This window comes from Oryzias latipes, chromosome 10, assembly GCF_053564925.1.
Source record: "Oryzias latipes strain Hd-rR chromosome 10, Olatipes_Hd-rR_3.1".
Lineage (NCBI taxonomy): Eukaryota > Metazoa > Chordata > Actinopteri > Beloniformes > Adrianichthyidae > Oryzias > Oryzias latipes.
The window spans coordinates 35,003,758-35,027,341 of record NC_136246.1 but is presented as its reverse complement, the minus strand read 5'-3'; the positions used below and the strand labels follow the sequence as shown (position 1 = coordinate 35,027,341).

Sequence of the window (23,584 nt, the reverse complement as noted above, 5' to 3'; positions counted from 1 at the left end):
TTTAATTTCTTAGAATAAAAAATAAAAATGTGTGTGTATTTTTTCATATCTATGGGGAATCAGACTTGAAATATCAGATTGGTCAGCTAAACATTAGGACTTAAACACTGACTGTCCATATAACCTAACCTGACAGAATCAAATGGAAAAGGGTTTATGCTAAAGTAATAAGCTAACATGTGTTTCTATGTAATTGTCACTTTAAAAAGTTATAGTAAATAAATAATGAATTATTTAACATCAAGGAGTAGTTACATTTATTTTTAATTACATTTAGTTTCATGTATAAGTTATATTTGGCCCTTGAGGACAGACAATATGCTGATGTGGCCCCCAGTGAAAATGATTGGACCCCCCTGTTCTAGACAGAGCTCTGAACCTTTTTTCTTCAATGATTTGTGATCTTCACTGGTGTCCATGGATTACATGAAATCTTTCCACCTTTATCCACCTTTGTCATGGTAGGGAGAACACCTCAATGGGAGGGTGGGTCATCTAAGATAGTACAAGGGTTAACAAGCGGAACAGAGCGGCGTCCGTAGTTCTGCAGTCGCTGTATCGGTCCGTTGTGGTGAAGAGAGAGCTGAACCCAGAAAAAACTGAGGTCATTATACTTGGTCCTAAAAACCTCAGAGATGCTCTGTCTGCTCAGATAGTCTCCCTGGATGACATAAGTATAGCCCCCAATTCCACAGTTAGAAACCTTGGGGTTTTACTTGACCAGGATTTATCATTTAAGGCTCACATATCTCAGGCGTGTAGAACTGCCTTTTTTCACCTGTGGAATATTGCTAAGATCAGAAATCTACTTTCTAAGAGTGATGCTGAAAAACTCATCCATGCATTTGTTACGTCGAGGCTGGATTACTGTAACTCCTTGTTAGCAGCGTGTCCTAAGAGTTCCTTAAGAAGTCTCCAGCTTGTTCAGAACGCAGCAGCTAGATTGTTAGCAGGAACTAGCAGAAGAGATCACATCACTCCTGTGTTGGTTTCACTTCACTGGATCCCAGTTGATTCTAGAATCAAGTTCAAGATCCTCCTGTTAACCTATAAGGCCCTACATGGAATGGCCCCGTCCTACATTAAGGACCTCATAGTCCCTTACCATCCAATCAGAACACTTCACTCACTAAATGCAGGACTGCTTGTGGTTCCTAGAATTAGTAAAAGTACGGTTGGAGGTAGAGCGTTTAGCCACCAAGCCCCTGTTTGATGGAATAAACTCCCAGCTCATGGAAGAGAGGCCGACACAGTTTCTACATTCAAAGCTAGACTGAAAACATTCCTCTGTGGACAGGCTTATTGTCAGACTAGATAGTATTCAGAGATTATTTAACTTAATGTTAATGTGTTTAAATTCAACTTAATAACAATAACTATTTGTTTTAAAGGCTGCTAGAAGTTGCAGCTGGGGTAACTATGGTGCTCTGGGGTTCTGTCCTCTTTTCTCTTCTACTTCTACTCTTCCTCTCCTCTATTCTTGATCATTATTCATCATTTAGTTCTCCATGCCTCTGTTTGGTGCAGTGATTCATGTATTGTCCCACTTTTCCTTTTCCCTCCTGGGGAGAGGGAGTGCTTCCAGACTCCAGTTGGCTCATCCGTGCTCCAGTTCCTGACCGTCTACCTCGCCTTTGCTCCCGCTCCTACACCTGGCTGTGGTTCCTGTCTCTGGCTCATCTCTGGCTCGTCTCTGCTCTGTACCTGACCGAGTACCTCGTCTCTGCTCCTGCTCCTACACCTGGCTGTGGTTCCTGTCTCCGGCTCGACTCGCGCCTTTGACTGTCCCCCCAACCACGGCTGGATGAAGCTCGTCTGCTGGACTTTATATATGTAGTTGTAGATTTAGATAAGTTAATTCTTCTCTAAGATTTCTGGTAAATCGCCTGTCCGTCCTGGGGGAGGATCCCTCCTTCATGTGGACACCCCTGAGGTTTCTTCGTTTTTTCCGGAATCCGTTTTTTTGGGGAGTTTTTCCTTACCGTGAAGGGGGGTCTAAGGGCAGGGATGCCAGTATAGCTTAGTCAGTTTGTTAGTTCATTTTAGTATTTTTCTATTAACTCTTTGCATTTATGATCCTTTTGAGTTCATGTTTTACTTCGAAGCCCATCGAGACGACTGTTGTTGTGATTTTGGGCTACAAACAAAATTGAATTGAATTGAATTGAGCCAGAAAGCAAAGCTCTCATTTTACCGGTCTATCTATGGTCATGAGGTCTGGGTCGTGACCCAAAGAACCAGGTCCTGCATACCAGCGGCTGAAATGAGCTTCCTCCGTAGAGCGGCTGGACACTCCCTTAGAGACGGGGGAGGAGCTCCGTCATCGGGAGGTGTTGTGGGCATGCCTTCAAATCCAGTCAATCTTTATTCATGCGTAACGCAAAGTTCAGTTCACCAAAACAAAACAGCTGGAGATGGAGAAACAGGCTAAGCGGAAAAAGTTCATTAGTGAAAAGGCTAAAAGTTGCCCCCCACCCCCCATCAGAGGAGCTCTGAGTTCTTCAGTGAAGATGTGAGTCGGATGGAGGAACCGTCTGATGAATCCCCTCTCATTTCTTCAGACTGAGATCAGTGCTGTACTGCACTGACTGAGTCAGCTCTTCGGAGGGTTGGTTGTCCTCTCCTCAGCCCCCCAGCACAGGTGATCAGCTGATCCCAGCCCCCCAGCACAGGCGATCAGCTGATCTCAGCCCCCCAGCACAGGCGATCAGCTGATCCCAGCCCCCCAGCACAGGCGATCAGCTGATCTCAGCCCCCCAGCACAGGCGATCAGCTGATCTCAGCCCCCCAGCACAGGCGATCAGCTGATCTCAGCCCCCCAGCACAGGTGATCAGCTGATCTCAGCCCCCCAGCCGGGCGATCAGCTGATCTCAGCCCCCCAGCACAGGCGATCAGCTGATCTCAGCCCCCCAGCACAGGTGATCAGCTGATCCCAGCCCCCCAGCACAGGCGATCAGCTGATCCCAGCCCCCCAGCACAGGCGATCAGCTGATCCCAGCCCCCCAGCACAGGCGATCAGCTGATCCCAGCCTGCTTTTCTCCTACAATCCACTTCAGCATCTAATCACTTCCTCAGCTTGTTTAATGAAATTAGCAGGCGGCCAAAAATGGACACTTTTCATTAATTATCCAGGATAAGTCTAATTGAAGATTGTAATGAATTCTGTGGAAACAGAAGGTGTTCAGTAATATTTCAGGAATTTGCATATTAAATGGGGGGGGGGCTCTGCATTATGTATGCTAATGTATGCACGCTGTCTTTATTTTCAGACGGGGGCCATATGCACGGCTGCCTGCCGGGGCAGGTGGAACAGTCCTGTCTCATTTTGCTGAACAAACGCTGCGTAGAGCAGCCTGTGTCACCCCCCCCACCCCCCCACGCCGCACTGCACTTTGGCTTTTTTCCTCGCCAAGATTACAGCTTTGATGTGTGGGTGGAGGTGGAGGTGGAGGTGTTGCAGCTTCCTGCTGTGGCTTTTATTTTGGTGGTTTTTATTGCTTCCTGTTTGGCCGGTACGCTGCAGCGTCAGCAGGAGCAGGGGGGGAGGGGGTCACACACCTTTACCGTCACCTGCAGGTCACTCCAGGTGACGGTGGGGCAAAGACAAGTCTCTGGAGCTCCTGCAGGACTTCAACCATCAGCATCAAATGGATGCGGACAAACTGAAGAAATACGAACCCGCCGGTGAATTTGTGGCTCTAAAAGGATCTCCTGTTCAAACTGTAGAGTTTATACTGATGCCAGCGTTAAAACATCTGATAAACTCATAGACAAACCTGTCCGTCAAACTCTAAACGAGAGAATGTAAAATCTGTGTCTGTCCTCGCCGCGCTGCAGAAACAGGAAAAGGATCAAATATAAAGTTAAACTGAACGTTTTCCTGCAGCGCATAGACAGGAAGTGAGAGTCAGGATTGTCTTCACTCTTTCTGACCTTCGTTTCTCAGCTGATCCCACCTGCAGGTCCTCTGGAGAACAAGGATCCAGATGTACTCTGGTAGAGTTCAGTGGTCCCCAACCCCAGGGCCACGGCCTGGAACCGGTCGGTGGGACAGTTGGTTCATGATTTTCGCACATCAAATTGTATCAAAGTAGCTGCTGGACGCTTGTCTACTGAAATCCTCACTCTGGACACAAAGGTCCCAGCAACATTGGAGAGCCTGGAAGGCCGGCGGCCTGCCAACAGGAACCAGAGACCCCCTAACCCTGCTAGAACCAGCAGCAGATCCAGGCAGCAAACAACAGCCTCCACGTTCTGACCTGTTTACTGACTAGAAACAGACCCACAGATGGTTCTGTTCGTTAGTAGTTAGTGTCTAATTGGAATGAAAGTGTTAAACTACGGAGAAGTCAGTCACCATTCAGGCAGCTGCCGGCTCTCCTCCCGGTTAAACCTACGAGTTAGGACATGCCAGGATGACAGCAACACTTATGAGAAACCGTTAAAAACCAGGAAAAGGGGAACGGAATCACGAGGAGAATAAGCAGCTTTAAGACGGAAACCTCCAGAAAGAAAAGGATAACCTCCTTTACCCTCCGGTTCCGAGTGCAACCAACAGGTCCAAGGCAAAAACCAGAAAATGTTTTTTTTACAGCAGGTAACCAACAGAGACTTCAGAACCAGCTCTACCAGGTTGTTGTTCCACTTTGGCTTCATGAGTGAATTTTGGTCAGGCACAAGGGCACTGATTATTTTCTGTCTTCATGCCTCCGAGGGGAAACGTTTTTGGAGAACGTGTGGTGTAGTCACAGAGTATGAATTCGTTTTTATAATCAGTTTTATAAGATTCTCTAGTGGCCCAATGGTTCAACATCTGTCCACAGCAGCAGGAAACAAGCTTTCCCAAGAGAAACTCCCATCATGCACTTCCTCTGCTATTTCCCGCCTACTTCCTCTTCTGCAAATCCAGAACATGTGTCTCTACGTCAATGTGTTTTACAGCACGGGAACCACCCCAGAACCGGTTCCACTCTGCATCCCCACAAACCTCACAGTGTCAGATCAATGTAAAGGAACCAGAGCACTGAATGTCAAGACGGTTCTTCAACGGTTCTTCAAGCTGCACTGGTGTCGGAAGACAGTTGTTTGATCCATTTGACTTCCACACTAAAAGCTTTAAACCAAAAGCCAAGCAGCTGTGGAGAAAAGCTGCAGCAACAAATGGTTTCCATGGAAACCAAAAAGAAAGGGGAGCAACAGGAAGCCAATCATGGAGGGCAGGAAGCGTTACATAGATCAGGCTGTAGGTTCTTAAACCAAGTGCACTGTTTCCAGAAATAGATGGTGAAGATCTGCAGAAGCATTGAGGTGGGGGGGGGGGGGGGGGGGTCTTAGGGGAGTTTGCTTAGCTGAGCGTTGACAGATGATCTGAAATGTTTGTGACCAGCAGCAGAGCTGAGCGCAGAGAGCCTGTAAACCTGCTTCATGGTTCCGCTAAAGAAGAGGAACCCCCCCATCAGTTCAATGTGGACTCCAGCCCTACAGCCCAGACACCCCCGTCCAAGGAGGAGGGGGTTGGAGATCTCAGCTGTACATGACTCTGTGATCATAAATGCCCCAGGCGGTGCCGCTCTGGGTATTTCAAATCGGAGACACTGCTCCCTAAAATGGGGTTGGTTCTTATGGGCCCCAAACAAAAATCTCATACAACCCTGCAGACTCCCAAAACCTGATCCAAAAACCAGATCCATCTTTGGAGAGTTGGGAGAATTCAATTCTGTGGCCGCCAACACCAAGTCTCTCTTCAGTCTGGTTTCTGTGTATCTAATCACAAAAGGGTTGCAAAGTGAAACCTGTCTGTTCTAAAAAAAAACAGATTCCTAAGGAAAACTTTTCATTTATATATTTTATCGTATGTCCTAACCCTCCCCCTTTACCTGCACAGCTGGCAGGGGGCCAAGTACCCCAATTGTTACCTGTTGCCAATGTACGTGTGTGTGTGTGTGTGTGGGTGTGTGTGTGTGTGTGACTGACAGGTGCAGAGGACTCACAGTGGAAGTGCTTGATGATTGACAGCTAAACGGTTAAGCCTGCTGGCGCTCGGGGGAGGAGGGCACTGCTATAATGGATGGATCGATACTTAAAGTCTCAACACAAACACACACACACACACACACACACACACAGTAACAGACACAGTTCCAGATTCTTCTCACGCACCTCAACAGGAATTAGGTTCCCCGGCGCCCACAGCTTTCCTGGATAAAGCCCACTGAACCTTTAGAGGTGGAAAAAAGAGGCTCTCTCTTCCCCAACTTTTCCCATCATGCTTAGGGATAAGTCCCCATAAAGACTGAACAGCAGCTACATTTGCTTTTCAGAGTTGGATATAGGTTTGACAGATATGATTGGGAAGAGAGTCTAGCTGCTGCTGCTTCATCACCACAGAAATCCTGACATTCACTGGCATCACGCCTGAATGTCTCCGCCCCTTTTCCTGGTGTCTCCACCCCTTTTCCTGATGTCTCCACCCCTTTTCCTGATGTCTCCACCCCTTTTCCTGGTGTCTCCACCCCTTTCCTGATGTCTCCACCCCTTTTCCTGATGTCTCCACCCTTTTCCTGGTGTCTCCACCCCTTTCCTGATGTCTCCACCCTTTTCCTGGTGTCTCCACCCCTTTCCTGATGTCTCCACCCCTTTTCATGATGTCCCCACCCCTTTTCCTGATGTCTCCACCCCTTTTCCTGGTGTCTCCACCCCTTTCCTGATGTCTCCACCCCTTTTCATGATGTCTCCACCCCTTTTCCTGGTGTCTCCACCCCTTTTCCTGATACCCTGTAACAGCAATGTTTGCTTTGATCTCTGATGTCACACTTTTACAGGAACACACTTTCAGCCATCCACTGCAACCAAAAATTGATGTAAACGCGCGTTCATGCACGTTTCAAGCTTCTGTGTTCAAAACTCTCACGTTTATGCACTTTCTCTATTCAGGTTTTTAGGTCCGTTTTCGGGCTCCATGTATAGAAAAACATGCAGCCATTAAATGCACATTAAAAGTTAAACCACTTGAACTTTGACCAATCAGGGACTTGGATTTGGTAGGGACACACAGATGGCATTTCTTTTATTTACAAAGCTCCAACTGTATGAAAATTGATAATGAAGGAAAATTTAATAATTGCAGTTTGTGTCCACCTGGAATTTGAATTGGTGAAGAAAGAATATAGCTGTGAAAGAAAAGCCTGGGCGAAATTCACCAGATTTAAACCAAGAACGTTCCAACTGTAGGTCCATACGCTGGTACCAGCTAGCAACTGTTCAGTGTACACACCCTAAACCCTTGTGCTATCATAGATGACCCCCCCCCCCCCTTCCATTGAGGTGTTCTCCCTACCATGACAAAGGTGGATAAAGGTGGAAAGATTTCATGTAATCCATGGACACCAGTGAAGATCACAAATCATTGAAGAAAAAAGGTTCAGAGCACTGTCTAGTGGGTCTAGATGACCCAACTCCATATGTTAAAGACCCTAGGATAGCACAAGGGTTACTAAACGTGCGTTCAAGGACACGCTGTTAGCACGTTCTGAGACACACGTCACATGAAATGAAGAAGTTTACAATAAATGATTTTCTCCCCCAAAGACACAATTCTGTTGCTTTTAAATTTGGAAAATCCTCAGGAAGACACTTTTTTTTAAACCTTTGCAACTTTAACCAACAAGAGTTTGTGGTTACAGACTTTGGTGAATGATATTTGTCCCAGAGCAGTAAACAAAGTCGTTGTGTTACAGCATTACACTCTAACCCGTTCTAAACTCTAACAGTTGTTATAACTCTAATCTGTGTCAAACACTTTAAGGCTCCATGGTTCTGTTTGTGGTTCCTTATCTCACAGACTTTCCACTATGTTCTCCACCCATACACAGGGGGCGGGTCTCTGCTCAGGTGGGTGGAGATGCACGTCTGGATCAGCATTAACTGGAGCTCCACCGGCCTCCCCTCGTGTCCTCCTGCTGTCTTAAGTTAAGGTGCAGTGACGAGCAATGATTTGCATAAGTAATTAACTAATGTGCTGTTAGGTTTCTCCCCATCTGGCTGGCTGAGATACATCTCATTTCTCAAATTGACAGGCTGGTCACTATCACTGCTCACGCTGCAACAAGGCACCCAACAAATTAATTTGTCAGCCTTCTTCTGTAAGAGGACGTTCACCTTGAAAACTCAATTTACCTGAGGAGGTGAGAGTCTGAAGCCAGAGAAGAACATTGGCTGATGAACCAGGCTTCTGGAAAAATGAGTTCTTCAAAAATGAAATAGCAGAAGACCTGCACTGGGGCAGCGAGGATCTGACAGCACTGAGTTGGTAATGGCTGAAGTGTAAGAAAACTGCTGTTCACCTGCTTCACCTGAACAGACTGAGCTAAACAAAAGACCTCTGTGTCTTTGTGAGCGGGGTTCCTGCTGCACTGCAAGAGCTGCCTATCCTTTAGAAGAACCAAAAATGTATTTTTTTAAAAACTGCAAAGTAAAATGTCTGTTTTAATAAGTTCTGGAAGCTCACAATTCTGCAGTTTCAGAGATGAACCTCACAAATGCAGCAACAGCCGTCCTCAGAGGGCAGAAAAGAGGGTCACATGACCACGACAGCTTTTGCTGATCATAGAGGACCCTAATAGTCCTGATTCTGGGGAGCACAGACGAGACCCACATCTGATTGATTTTTAAGAGCACCCAAATGATGAGAGCTATGTGGCATCTGCCAAGAGTAATAAAGGAATCTGACGGTTCCAAGGTCCTGGAATAGAGCAGGAAGAATCTGAATTCTGTCAGGATTAGGATTCTGTCAGTGGCTAACCCTAACCCTAACCCTAACCCTAATCCTAACCCTGCCTCACCTGCAGAATAGATCTTAAATACATAAATAAGAGGAATACACTGTTTGGTATTGGTTTTTGTCAGCTCACCTTTGTACAAATAGTTTGCGTGACAGAATGACATGCTTTACATGTGTGTGTTTGTATGCATAAGTATCTGCGTGTGAGCTGTAGTTTTATTGTGTACATGTCAAGCGTGTGTGTGGACAGGCCCCGCCCCTTTGGACTAACATCAACACCTGACAAAAGTTACAAAAAAACCTCCAGCGACATGTTGCTTAGTGATTCTTCCCCATCCTAATTCTTAAACCACCTGCAGTAGGAACATGGTCCAAACGAAGCGGCATTGACCTGTTGTTGCAACAACAACTACCTCCACCACCACCGGTCAAAGACTTGGATCCGGCAGCACCAGCACCACAACCACCTCCATCTAAGGACTCAGCTGCACCAGCATCACAACAACCACCGCCAGCTAAGGACCCAGCCGCAGAACCACAACAACAACCACCAGATTTGGCTCCAGAAATACCAACATCTGACCAGCTCTGGACGCCCCCTGCTACATCTACTCCCAGTGAAGACTCACTTTCCTTTTCGTCCCCCCCACTTTCACCCATGGCCCTACCTAGCCATTTTGATAGCCTCATTAAGTCAGGAATTAAGATGGCTCCCCTAACACCTGTGAGCCTCACACCACACAGGAGCTCTCCTACCCCTCCAGCGCCCCCTCCTCATCCTTCATCCAAAGCCCCTCCAACACGCCCCCTCCGTCGTTCACCCAAATCCCGTCCAGCTCCCGCTCCTCCTGGTCCATCACCCAAACTACCCTCAACTCGACCTCCCCTGCGCGCCTCTAGACGTGCTATCCCCCAGAGCTAGGATGAAACGGGCCCCCAGTGTCCTAGGAAAGGTTATGTCAAACTGGGGCCCTGTGATGAACAGCTTCCTTCTGGTGCTATACCTGTAGTTGCACCACGTAGAATGCAAAAAAGGGCAGTTAGACTGTCCAATCAAAGAAATCTAGTTGATATCCCTTGCAAGAAGGTTTTGACCAGTCCCAAGGAAACTAATCTCAAACTTGCTGCACTCAATGTCAGATCTTTATGCAACAAATTATTTTTAATCAATGATCTTATCTCTTCTTTTAATCTTGATTTTATGTTTTTAACTGAAACATGGCTTGACAAAAACACAGGAAACATAGTTCTAGTCGAATCAACTCCCCCCAACTACAAACATGAATCAGAAATACGAGAAAATAAAAAGGGTGGAGGCGTTTCTGCACTGTTTAGAGATAATATTGCAACCCGCAGACTATCATTTGGTGTGTTTTCATCATTTGAGTATGTGTCCTTTAAGATTGAGTTAAAACAAACTCCTCCCTTACTCTGCATAGTTATGTACAAACCTCCTCAGCACAGCCAAAGTTTTATTGATGATTTCACTGAAATGCTCTCAGTTGTGTGCACAGACTTTGATGGTCTAGTCATTACAGGTGATTTTAATGTTCATGTTGATAATGTCAATGACAGAAATGCAAAAGAGCTCAATGCTGTCCTTGAAACCTTTGATCTAATTCAGCATGTGAGCTGCCCCACCCACAGCAGAGGGCACACTCTGGACCTGCTCATCACAAGGGGGGGTTATTATTTACAATGTCAGTGTGGTTGATGTCGCCCTCTCTGATCATTTCTGTGTATTCTTTGACCTGTCTGTTGCTCCCAAACCACCGCCTGGCCCTGCAGTTGTCCAAAGGAGACAAATAAATGAGAGCACTAGGGCACAGTTTGTAGAAATGATAAACCCTGAAAACGCCTCTGGTGCCAATGTTGATGAAATGCTGAATTCTGTTACTTCTAGCATCTTGAATGTTCTGGATGCCATTGCCCCTATGAAGGTTAAATTGAGAAAACATAGACAGAAAGCTCCCTGGAGGAACGATGATCTAGTCAGGGCACAGAAACAACAGTGCCGCAGAGCCGAGCGAAAGTGGCGCAAGTCAAAACTCCAGGTTCATTATGGAATGTAAAAGGGGGAGTTGTACGCTTACAACCAGATCTTATGCAGAACAAGGGAAAAGTACTTCTCTGAAATCATTGGAAGTTGCAGCAGCAACTCTCGTGTCCTGTTCACAACAGTAAACAGATTAACTAACCCTCCAACCCAGCTACCAATAGAACTGGTTTGCACACCTAAATGTAATGAGTTTGCTGTATTTTTTAATGACAAGGTTCAGGGCATTAAAAAAGCCATCAACTCCACAACACATATAACTATCGAACGGCCACCTACTCACTCTAAGCTGACTCACTTTATACCTGTCACTGACCAAACTGTCCAAGAGACCATCACCCGTCTGAGCCCGTCTACATGCTGCCTTGATGTGTTACCCACTAGATTTCTAAAATCTGTCCTGAACAGTGTGTTGCCATCAATTACTCAAATAGTTAACATGTCTCTTCAATCTGGAATATTCCCAGAGGCCTTAAAAACTGCAGTCATTAAACCTCTCCTGAAGAAAAGCGGCCTTGATCCCACTGTACTGAATAATTACAGACCTATCTCTAATCTGCCATTTTTAGGAAAAGTCCTTGAAAAAGTTGTCTACCAACAGCTCACTGATTTTCTCTTATTAAACAATTCATTTGATGTTTTGCTGTCAGGTTTTAGACCCCATCATAGCACAGAAACTGCTCTTATCAAGGTAACCAACGACATCCGCCTGAACACTGATGATGGAAAAGTCTCTGTCTTAATCCTGCTAGACCTGAGCGCTGCCTTTGATACTGTTGATCATGGGATCCTTTTGCACAGACTCCAAGACTGGGTTGGCATCTCTGGATCTGCCCTAAGTTGGCTCAAGTCTTATCTAGAAGACAGGAAATATTTTGTTGAAATTGGGAGTTGTGTCTCAGACTACATGGGCTTGAATTGTGGTGTGCCCCAGGGATCGATCCTGGGACCTCTTCTGTTCAACCTCTACATGCTGCCGCTAGGGCAGTTAATATGCAGTAATAACATATCTTATCACAACTATGCAGATGATACTCAGATGTATGTGTCACTGACAACAGGTGAATATGGGCCAGTGGATTCACTCAACCACTGCCTACAACAGATCAGTGCGTGGATGCAGAACAACTTTCTCCAGCTAAACTCAAACAAGACCGAAGTTATTATTTTTGGCCCACAGAAACAAAGAGAAAGTCTCAGCAGCTACCTTCATTCTCTGTCTCTTAAACCCTCAAATCAAGTCAGAAATCTAGGGGTAATCATGGACTCTGACCTAAACTTTAACAGCCATATCAAGTCAGTAACATCAGCGGCATTTTACCATCTGAAAAACATTGCCAAAATCAAAAACATAGTGTCAAAGCCAGACCTGGAGATACTTATTCATGCATTTGTCTCCAGTAGGTTAGACTACTGTAACGGCCTGCTCACCGGCCTCTCCAAACGAGCTGTAAAACAGCTTCAGTACATCCAGAATGCTGCTGCTGGAGTCCTGACCAGAACCAGGAAGTATGATCACATTAGTCCTGTGCTCAGGTCTCTGCACTGGCTCCCTGTACCTCAAAGAATAGACTTCAAAGCAGCTCTGCTTGTGTACAAGTCTCTCCATGGCCGAGCACCAAAGTACATCTCTGACATGTTAGTGCCATATGAAGCATCTCGTACTCTGAGGACCTCAGGGGCCGGCCTCCTGTTGATTCCCAGAGTCAGAACTAAACAAGGGGAATCAGCGTTTCAATATTCTGCAGCTAAAATCTGGAACAGCCTCCCTGAAGTCATAAGACAGGCCTCTTCTGTGTTCATGTTCAAATCTAGACTTAAAACATTTCTGTTTAGCCGTGTATATGACTGAAAGGTCCTATCTGCACTTTTCTTTCCTTTCCTTCCTTTATTTTTAAATCAATTTTCAATATTTTTTTTTCTTTTTTTTCTTTCTTTTCTTTTAAAGTAAATTTTACGTTGATTATTTCTATGATGTATTGTGATTTTAATGCATTTTTCTGTTTTGTGAAGCACCTTGAATTACTTTGTGTACGAATTGTGCTATACAAATAAACTTGCCTTGCCTTGCCTTGCCTTCTTCAATAATTCCTTCACGTTTACTGAAGTCCATTGTGAGGCGCTGGTGTGAACAGGTCCATTTAGAAAGAGCCATCAGTATCAGTGTCCTTCTGGATCTCTAGGATCTACTGGGAGCCTTTCCCTCCACCAGCTGTCACTTTACTGTCAGTCTGTTTGTGTGTGTGTGTGTCTGCGTGGGTGTGTGTGTGCGTGTGAGTCTCTGTGTGTATTTTTGTATGTGTGTGAGTCTCTGTGTGTGTGTGTGTGTGTGTGTGCGTTAGGCTAACATGGCTGTTAGCTTTGATGGTAGTGGCCCTCCCATATGGTGAGCTAGCGCTACATTTTAATGTAGCATAGCGCGGTCCTGATGTTGCTGGGACCCAAACGGCGCCTCCCTTCCCCCAAACCCCACTCCCCATCTCCTTTCCTCCATCCAGCCCTCCTTCCCTGCTGCCATTTAGCTTTCTCTCCATGGCGCCACATGCCACTGCGACCTTGGCGTTTTCCAGGAGCCACTCGTTGCCATCTGCGGGCAGCAGGCTTGGGCAGTAAAGCATCGCGACCTCGAGTTTTTTGGGCCCTGTTACGCCTCCGCCAGGGGCCTTGGCCAGATGGCACCACACACTGAGAGGGGTTTTTACTGCAGGGCTTAGGAAGGAAGATTGCGGGCAGGCAGAGGATGACCCCCCCCCCCCCCCCCCCCCCCAACACACAAACACACACACAGCAGCCTCCGTCCTCCTCCTGCCAAATTTGAGAGCTGCTCTCCTCCAAGACTGCACCGTATTTTATCCTACAGCAGACGTTCAGCCGTGAGGACTAAAGGTGTGGCACTGCTGCCCCCCCCCAGAACCAGAATCCACCTGTTTTCATGACACTTTGAGCTCTGCATCCAACAAACCTCCTCCAGAGAATCAGCTGAGAGAAAAATAACAAAACTTCTGGGAGTCTGGAGGAAAATCAATTCGCCCTCCTTTGTGTGTGTGTGTGTGGGGGGGGGGTTACCAGGGAAAAAGAGGATTCTGGGTAAACAACGTCTCCAAATTAAGACTAGAATACTTTTATCCTCCTAAGGTGTGTTTCCACAAAAACACAAAAACAAAAACAACCGCACACTTTCAGACTCAAACAAACACAAACACCAATATAAAAAATACAATCTCACAAACAGACACACATACAAACAACAATCACAGACACACAAACAGGCTCACACATGGCTTCAAACACACTGATGAGCGTAAAACTGTCCGACTTTGTTTAGATGTGAGTCCTCTGCTCAGACTTTGTGTGTTTGTGTTGTTTCCTGGAGGGGTTGTGGTTCATCTGAACGCCTTTAGCTGCCGTCTGGTTTTACACGTAGAACCAGAACATCAGGATCACAGCTGGGGGGGGGGGGGGCAGTGAAGGAGACAAAAAACCCAGAAGAAGAAAATCTCCAATTGGTTGAGATCCAGTCAATAAGGCTGCAATATTTATGAAGCTGGAAGCCCTAAAACCAGAACTCCAGCTATGCTGAATTATATATCGCTATTGATCGGAGGTGTGTGTGAACAAGGAGCGGGGTGTGTGTGTGTGTGAGTCTGTGTGTGTCCGTGTGTGTGTGTGAGTCTGTGTGTGTGTGTGTGTGTGTATCTGTATGTGTGTGTGTATCTGTATGTGTGTGTGTGCGTGTGAGTCTGTGTGTGTATATGTGTGTGTGTGTGTGAACAGGGTGTGTGTTTGTGTGTGTATATGTGTGTGTCTGTGTGCATGTGTATGTGTGTATATGTGTGAATGTGTGCCTGTGTGTGTGAACAGGGTGTGTGTTAGTCTGTGTGTTTGTGTGTGTCAGTCTGTGTGTGTGTGTGTGTGTGTGTGTGTGTGTGAGTCTGTGTGTGTGTGAGTCTGTGTGTTTGTCTATGGGATATATTGTGTGTCCCATGCAGTCTCAAGGGGGAAGTGGACTTCCTGTATTTTTCTATCTTCCTTTTATTTAAACTGCATTTGTGTAGCAGCATGTGTGTGTGTTTGTGTTGTGTTTTTTATTGTTGTGCAGACGTTCAAGTTCCACTCAGAGAATCTTCTGATTTATTGTCAAAGAGTTTCCAATTGTTTTTAATTATATTGATGCTGATTTTATCTAAAATCTGTTTGGTTTCGGCAGGAGTTCATTAGAGTTGTGGACGGCACTGTTGGTACAGAGTAAGCCTCCCTTCATTTCCCATCATCCCTTTGTTTACACTATTTCCTGCTAGCTTAAAGCCCCTCACACCCCCAACCCAACATTAGCAATACAACAAAAACAGCAGCAGCATCAGATCCGTCCATCCGTCCAGTTCTGATCCAGATTCCAGCTCAGACCAGGAAAACAAAGACGTTCATGGATCTGTTGGTCTGCAGGTGGATGATCAGAAAGGGGCGGAGCTGGGAGACTTTGGCCCCGCCCAGCATATTTTCTGCATCACAAACATGCAAACACGACCTTTTTCAAACGTTTTCTTATCTGCTCCTGATTCACAACAATTCGAGTAAAAAAAACTTTTACAAAAATAATTCTAATTTTCTCTAAATGTCCGTCATGAAAAAAAAGCCACAAAAACACCTGAACATGATTTTCCTCAGAGCCTTTTCTACGTTTGATACTTTTGTTGTTTGTCAACAATTTATCAGACAAGGCGAGAAAGTCATATTATGGGATGTTCGCACACAGGATTTAGTGTCTGGATTGCTCAGTCGGTTGCATGGCCCAAGGTTCAATTACCAGGGGGGGCGATGAGCTCCATCCAGCGTGGGTCCTCGGGTCAGACCCTTCACCCTACTGCCCATGTAGCCCCAAGGGGCCCCAAGACTGGGGACCCAAGTCTGCGTCCCTGTGCCGGACCCCAGCCCGGATAAAATACTGTGTCAGGAAGGAAATCCGGAGACCACCTGTGTGACTCAGTGAAAGCTGATTGGCTGCTGGACGGTGCGCTGCAGGTCAGCTGACATCATGTCTTCCTGTTTCTATCCAACAGCAAACGTGAAAAAGAGGTTCACGTTTAACCATGAAAATGTTTTATTGTAAAATGCTTTTCATACAAAATAACAACAAACACAGGAAGTAAAGTCAAACAGGTGGACTTTACTTCCTGTCTACCCAGAAGAGCCCTAAAAAGGGGCGGAGTCAGACTGATCCGAGCTGTTTGCTCTTTTTCTCCACCTCCAGCTCCACCTTCTTTTGCCCGTGGCGTCCTCTCAAATCCACGCGTTTGGTCGTCTGTGCTCCTGTGTCATTCTCTCCACAACTTTGAAGTTGTAATTGTCGAGTGTGTCGTTCACAGCGTGATTGTGTGACTGTGAAGCGTCATCCGCCCGCCGCTCCTCTTCCTGCTCCTTACATCACAGATCGCCTCCTGTCTCCACCTGAATACCATCCCTGCCCCCCTTCATAGCTAAATCAATACCCCCCATCTTTCTGTCTCAACAACTGTCTCATTCTCACCCCCCCCCCCCCCCTCCCCGCCTGCTCCTTCTCCACCGTTCCATCCACACCCCTCCCCTTCCTGTCTCCCCCCCTGCTGCTGTCATGTCTGGACCGGCCCGGTTCAGATTTCACTTTTCACCCACATTTCTGTGTTCTGTCCGCCTGACTCTGTTTCCACCGGGAGGGGGGGGGTCTGATTAAAGTCTATTTTCTGCTCAGAGATGGTTACCGAAGGTTACGACATCAGATGCTTCCCATCCTGTGATTGGTCGGTTGTTCAGCAGCAACAGGAAACAGCTGAGAACGCCCCCCCAAAGCTGACTGTTCATTCTTTTTAAGGGTTCAGACCCCCCATAACTGACTGTTCATTCTTTTTAAGGGTTCAGACCCCCCCATAGCTGCTGTTTATCCCCAAACTTCTCCCCACTCTGACATGTTTGTCGGTTTCAGGTGCTGTCAGTGTCGCTGCTGTACCTCTGAGCAGATAAGGGGGGCAGAAGGGTAAAAGAAGTGTGAAAGGGAGATTAAAGAAACACAGGAGGGGGTAGAATTACAAATGGTGCAGAGGTAGAGTGGTCGACCTCTGATGAGGAAATGAGAGGTTTGGTCCCCTCCTTGTGTTGAAGTTTATCAAAAAGGGCGGGGCCTGTCCACAGACACACCCATCCATTCCCCCAAATCTTCATACGTGCACACAATGCACATGACTAAATACTGTTGTGCCACAGTGTGTGCTTAATTGTGAGTGTGTGCATGTGTGTGTATCTGTGTTTATGTGTGTGTCTCCGGCTGTATGTGTGTGTGTATTTGTGTGTGCGTCTGAACAACACCTGGCCACAGTGTTGGAGCTGCTCCAAACAGTCTTCATGGCAGCTTCTCCTCCTGAGAGGAGGTGGGGGGGCTCTCAGAGTTGTGTGACGTTGTTTCGACAAACAGACAAATGTGTTGAATCTCACATCTGACGGTTTCTCTGCTGCTCCTCTGTGAACCAATAACAGCCCACCTCCTTTTTTAGAGTTAATTGTAAATTAGTTAATTAAGTTAAAGCCCCCCCCCCCCCCCCCCCCCTCAACAACTTTCTTCATAGGGTCACCGATGGATGCGTTCAAGGTCGTCCGGTCAGAGCAGAATTTTATGTGCAGAGATGTTTTGAATCGACAGCAGAAGTTTCTATTTCTGCTATAAAATACGGACGGCCATCATCACGACAGAGGGCATCATGGGTAACATCATAACGTGTGTTGATAGGAGGACGTAAAAACAGCCCCCCCACGCCCCCCGCCTAAGACTTTATTCTCCAACACAAATGTGTTTGCACACACAGCCGTAAATGAAGAAGGCTGGAAGTGGCCCCTCCCTCTGAGAGCAGCCTGCTGAACAGGAGCATCAGATCGATTAGGTTTATCTCACAGATCCCAGGGGGGGGGGCTGTCTTTCAGTCGGCCGCTAGAGCGTTTCCCGCTGAGCGCTGCAGGGCGCCGATGCTGAGAGAGCTGATGAAGCCGCAGGTGGTGATGTAATCACATCCAATCCAATTAGGAGCCAGCGGGAGGAAAAAGCCCGCTTAAAGACACTGGAGAAGGTCCGGGACGGGACAGGAACCTGGATGGGACACTGACCAAAACCAGGACTGTAGAAGGGACAGAATCGGGACAGGACGCTGACAATAACTGAGACAGAACTTTCCCCCAAGACTGAGACCTCTGCTTCCTCACTGCACATGAATGGCTGACCCCCCCCCCCCCCCCCTCTACTGCAGCAGCACCACCACTATAAAGTTCGTGGGTGATACTACAGTGTGTCTGTGGGGGGGGGCTCGACGGGGGAAGTCTGCCTACAGTGAAGAGGTGGAGCACCCATCAATCATCAACCTTCTCCACGCCAAAGAACAAAGAACTTCCTGATGTTAGACAACAGGAAGTAGATTCCTCCAACAGGAAGTAGATTCCTCCAACAGGAAGTAGATTCCTCCAACAGGAAGTAGATTCCTCCACGGTTCGTCCGCAGGGCGGCGCGGAGAGGTCACAAACTTCCACTTCCTGGAAGCCCAGATGGAGGAGAGCTTCACCTGTAGCACCAACACCACCCAGAGTCTGGACTCCATCCCACAGAGACGTTCTAGACGTCCCAGAGAGGTGACGTCAATGCGTTTGGTCCATCAGCTGTCCTCCAACCAAAAGACTGTTGGCTGTCCTCACCCCCCACTGGAAAACAGACATCCTCATACAGAACCGGAACCTGGACTGTGGACTAAAACCGGGTCTCACCTTCGTTTTTAAGGCCGCATCAGCCACAAGCACAGATACACGTGCACAGCACATGCACTCTCTGCACCTGATGGACATCATGAGTCTGAAATCCACACCACTCTCCTCCCAGAACCCCCCCCCCCCCATTCAGGTTTATCCAGCAGCCAACAGTAATGTCCTGCTTTTTATGGTAAATCTATACTCTTCATCTGGCTGGCTCCAAAAGGCTCTCCTCATCGGATCAATACTCTGCGATTGTTGGGAAGGGTCCACGGGGGCAGATAACCCTCCAGCAGCCCCCCCTGTGGAGCTCCGACTCCACTGAGTCCAGGAGGCGCACGAGGAGACGTGCACCACAGGCTCATGTTGCAGCTACAGATGTGTGTTCCTCTTCTTCAGACCGAGCTGCCTGGCTGCTGCAGCGCCAAAACGTTTCTTCTTCACACGCTGAGAGCTTTGTGTCGTGGTCCTCCAGATCTGGCTGAAATGGAACTCAGAGGTTTGAAACCTGATCCGTGCACAGACCGTAACAACAACCGAGGAGTGACGTCACCCACAGGAAATGCTGTACCTTCAGATCTTGCAAAATCAGGCAAATCCCTCACCGTTGCTTCCTGGTACGGACACCGCCATGTTGGAACCAGGCGACAGTGATTGGTCCAAGTCTGATTGGTCCAATCACAGTCGCCTGTCGCCTTCAACATGGCGGCGCCCCTATCAGAAAGCAAAGGTACTTCCTTTCAGGGAGGGGTAGATCCGTGTCATGATAGACTCCTCTGTGCTTTGTGGTCAGTTTGAGGGGTCACCGAAGGTCGCAGGAGAGCGGGGAACTGATCTGGGAGCTGCACATGTCCCCCTCATCCTGCTCAGACCCTCATATGAGGAGCGCTGGTTCCCGCTGGAGCATCCAGAGCGAAAGGCCGAATCTGAATTCCTCCCCAACCTCTACAGGAGCATTTAGAGGGCTAGGACCGTCTGAAATCATTTGTTTAATGGCTGAGGCTTAAAAAGTGTGTTCCGCGTTGCACTGTGCCGTAGAGGGGAAGCTTTTTTCTTCACTAGCCGTGCTCTGATGCACAAACGTGTACATAATAATAATAATAATACATTTTATTTGTATGGCGCCTTTGTGGCACTCAAGGTCGCCTCACAGTACAAAAGTATGTAAAGACATAAACATACATGTTTATAAACATACAACAATAAAAATAAAACTCCAGAACACAAAAAAAGTTAACGGTTAAAAACAGCAATTTAAATATTATGAGCTAAAAGTATGACGGAAAAGGTGAGCTTGGAGAGTGAGTCCATAACGTGTACATAACGACTATTTGTCTAAGCATGACCTTTTTAAAGTTAGCAGGTAGCTAGTAGCTCCGTGCTAACATAGTTGACCCGCAACTATTGATGACGTCATGACTGACGATGATGATGACTGGGAGTAATGTCCGAATTCTAAGCCGCCATTTTTCTATAACTCCCTGATAGGAGGGCTGAATGGAGAAGCTGGGGGGGTTAGGGGAGAATTCAGGTTGCAGGGCTCCAGACTGCGAGCAATTGGTCGCATTTTGCGACCAAAATTTGAGAGTGTGCGACTGAATTTTACATCCAGTCGCACATGTGCGACCAGTAAATTTGCCTCCCCCACCCTTCGTATTTTTTTATACATCAAACGTGGAAGGGGCACGTCAATGATCAATGAGACGCGAGCGCACACGCACGCAGGCAGACACACACTCGCGCACATACTCATGAAACGCGAGCACGTACACTCTCGCGTGATGCCTGTGTGTGAGGCGGCCAATGCGTGTGAGAAGAATAGGGAAAGCCACTGTGAGTGGCTAAAATATGTGGAGGGGGAGGGGCCTAGAGATAATCGAGCGCGCGTAAACATCTGTGGGAAGGAAACTGAGACAAATATCATCACAACCTGATATGTGCGTCTGAGCTATGAGCAAGCGAACCATTGATCCGTTCTTCCGACCTGCGGCTAGTGTACCAGTGCCAGAGTGTACAGCAGGGGTCTCAAACTCGCGGCCCGCAGGCTATTTGCGGCCCCCAAGATGATATTTTGCGGTCCCCGCCTTAATATGAAGGTTTAATGTTACTGCAGCCCGCCAGTTTGTATGAATGACACTTTTTCATTGTCGTGCACGGAGCTGACCAACCAATCACAGTGGGGTATGTGACTCTTGGGGGCGTGACAATGACAGGGTTTGAAAGCAGGACACCTGACAGCCCCCCCCCCGGACCACATTAAGGAGTTCCTTACTTTCCTTTAGAACGTATTTATTCGCTCGTAATTTTCTAAATACATGCAGTCCGTGCTGAACTTTTCTCTGGGCCGCACAGAACCGGAGGAAGGTTTAGGTTTTGGTTACGGTTACGGCGGCGCATCAAAGCGTTTATGCCGTTACGGCAGCACACCGCTCCCGCGGGAGTCTGGTCAGCTGAGGAGCATAAATGTCCCACACTTACATGCGTGACAGCTAACGGGGCTTGAACTTTAAACACGCTCGAGCAAAAACAACATTAGTTTTAGACACACTGAAAATACGTGGGGAAAATGCAACGATAGACGTGTTTGAGATGAACCGGCACCTCGCCTGGATCGTTGGGGAGACCGGGGGGGGGGCTGTGAGATGAAAGCGAATCTGCAGCAAGACTGAAGGAGAACAGGAAATTGGAATTGTCCTTAACATTCAATTTAGTTTTAATATTCTTCTCCCCCTTAGTATGATCTGTGTTATTATATATTTTATGATTATTTTAATGTTTTATAATACATGTAGCCTTTTTTAATGAATTGGTATTTTAAATTATTTTAATTAATCTCTCCACTACAAAAACCATCAGGACACATGTGTCACGGTGCCTCGGTCAGCCCCGCCCCCTCAGCTCTGCTCCTGACTTCCTCCAGCTGTGACCACTTCATCTCATCAACCTGCCTACTCTTAAGGAGATCCAACCCATTCATCGACGCCAGTTCGTTAACTCCTAACGGTGACTACGCCTGGTCAGCCTGCTCAAGTCCCATGTCTCTGTCCTGCCTTGCTCTCATGTTCTGCCTCTCTGTCTCAGGATTTACCCAAACGAAGGTCACCTGTGTGGAAGTCTGCCGTCACTCATCTGCCGTCCTGAACCGAGCTCGGAGTCCTCCAGCCGCGGTGTTCCCTCCAGCCTCGCCACGAGCCACGTCCGGATTCCCTCCTGTCAAAGGATTTATTCTCTTCAACTTTTCCTGTGATTAAACTCACTTACCAAGTTACTTACCCGTCTGATCATTCTGAGTTCCAGCATCTGGGTCTGTCTCGCCTGAAAACCATGACAGAACGAACTGGCCAAAACCCAGACCCAGCTGACTCAGATGGTCTACGCTACGCCGTGAGCCAACAAGGAATCATCCTGGGACGCCAAGCTGACGCGCTATCCCAAATAGCATCGGCTCAACAGGAACTTTTTCGGCGCCTCGATGGTATGTCACAAACATTAACAGAAATCACCAGTCAAGCCTCCGTTTCTGCTCCTACAGTTCCGGCCGCGACTTCCGGCAACGACCCCCGCCGTCACGACTCCTGAAAATTTCCGTCTCCAACCGGAACCTTTCCACGGCAACACGGAAGCATGCGGGGGCTTTCTCCTCCAGTGCCAGTTACTCTTCCAACAAGCTCCACGATACTACTACTCCGATCACAGTAAGATCACGCTAGTCATCAACTCTCTTCGCAGTAAAGCGCTACAATGGGCTCAGGCTTTCTTAGCCGCCAATCCTATATCATACTTACCTTTTGAACGATTCATTAATGAATTTAAGTTGGTGTTCGATCAGCCCCGTAAGCAAGACGAAGCAGCACGCAAGCTCCTTTCACTCCGACAACGAAACCGCTCCGTTAGTGAGCATATCATAGACTTCCGCATCCTGGCTGTGGAGGCTGGATGGTCTGATCCAGCTCTCCGAGGGGTCTTTTACCAGTCCCTCAACGAAGCTATCAAAGATCATCTATGTACCCAGCTGGAGGCTAACACTTTCGAGGAACTAGCGGCTGCCGCCTTACGTTCCGACATCAGGCTACAGGAACGTAACGGGAGTCGGAGTCATGTGACCAGGAAGACTACTACGCTAACCCCCCTCGTCACTCCCATGGACTGTAACACCACTCTTCGGTCTGATACTCCTCGCACCATCCCAGAAGAGCCTTTGCAGATCGGGCATTCAAAAATCACCGCCGAGGAGCGGCTTAGACGTCGCAACGAAGGTGCGTGTTTCTATTGTGGAGAATTAGACCATCAGATTAATCAATGCTCCCGCCGTTTAAACTCCAGAACCCCCCGTTAAGAGACCGGTCGCGGGGGGATTGTCCCACTCATAATAATTTCTTGTTTGTTCCGGTCAAGTTATGCCACGAATCCCGAATTCTTGACTTTCAGGCGCTGGTCGATTCAGGCGCAGAACAGAATTTAATAGATCAGAGTATCGTTGAGCGCTTAGCGTTACCCACTGAACAACTCCCCTCTCCGGTCCATGCTGCTGGGTTGGGGGGACAGCATCTGTCCATTATTTCCCATCGCACCAAGCCGGTTATGCTTATTACCTCGGGGAATCACCGCGAGTTCATTCAGTTCTTTGTCACTCGCACACCCCAGACTCCTGTCGTATTGGGATTCGCGTGGCTTAAACTCCATAATCCTCATCTCGATTGGTGCCGTTTTACTATCAGGGGGTGGAGTGATTTTTGCATGGGTCACTGTCTCCAATCTGCCTTATCCTCCGTTTCCACGCCCTCGAGCAGTGAACCCGAAATTATTGACCTTTCCAATATTCCGGACCTTTATCATGATTTAAAGCACGTGTTCAGTAAATCGAAGGCTTCTTCCTTACCACCGCACAGACCTTATGATTGTGCCATCAACCTTCTCGAGGGCGCCACCCTGCCCAAGGGAAGATTGTTTAACCTTTCGGGTCCCGAAAAGAAAGCTATGGAGCTTTACATT

The 23,584-nt window shown here is 47.5% G+C and overlaps 1 protein-coding gene and 1 long non-coding RNA gene across 13 annotated transcripts in view; one reads left to right on the top strand and one right to left on the bottom strand.

Annotated features, from left to right (window-relative positions):
- LOC101161695 (transcription factor COE3) overlaps positions 1–23,584 on the bottom strand; it is a 121,802-nt gene that overhangs the window by 66,864 nt on the left and 31,354 nt on the right. The window lies entirely within an intron of this gene.
- Positions 21,462–21,860, top strand: LOC111948048 (uncharacterized). Its single transcript, XR_002874042.2, has 2 exons — positions 21,462–21,595; positions 21,674–21,860. It is a non-coding gene; the product is annotated as an uncharacterized LOC111948048 (long non-coding RNA).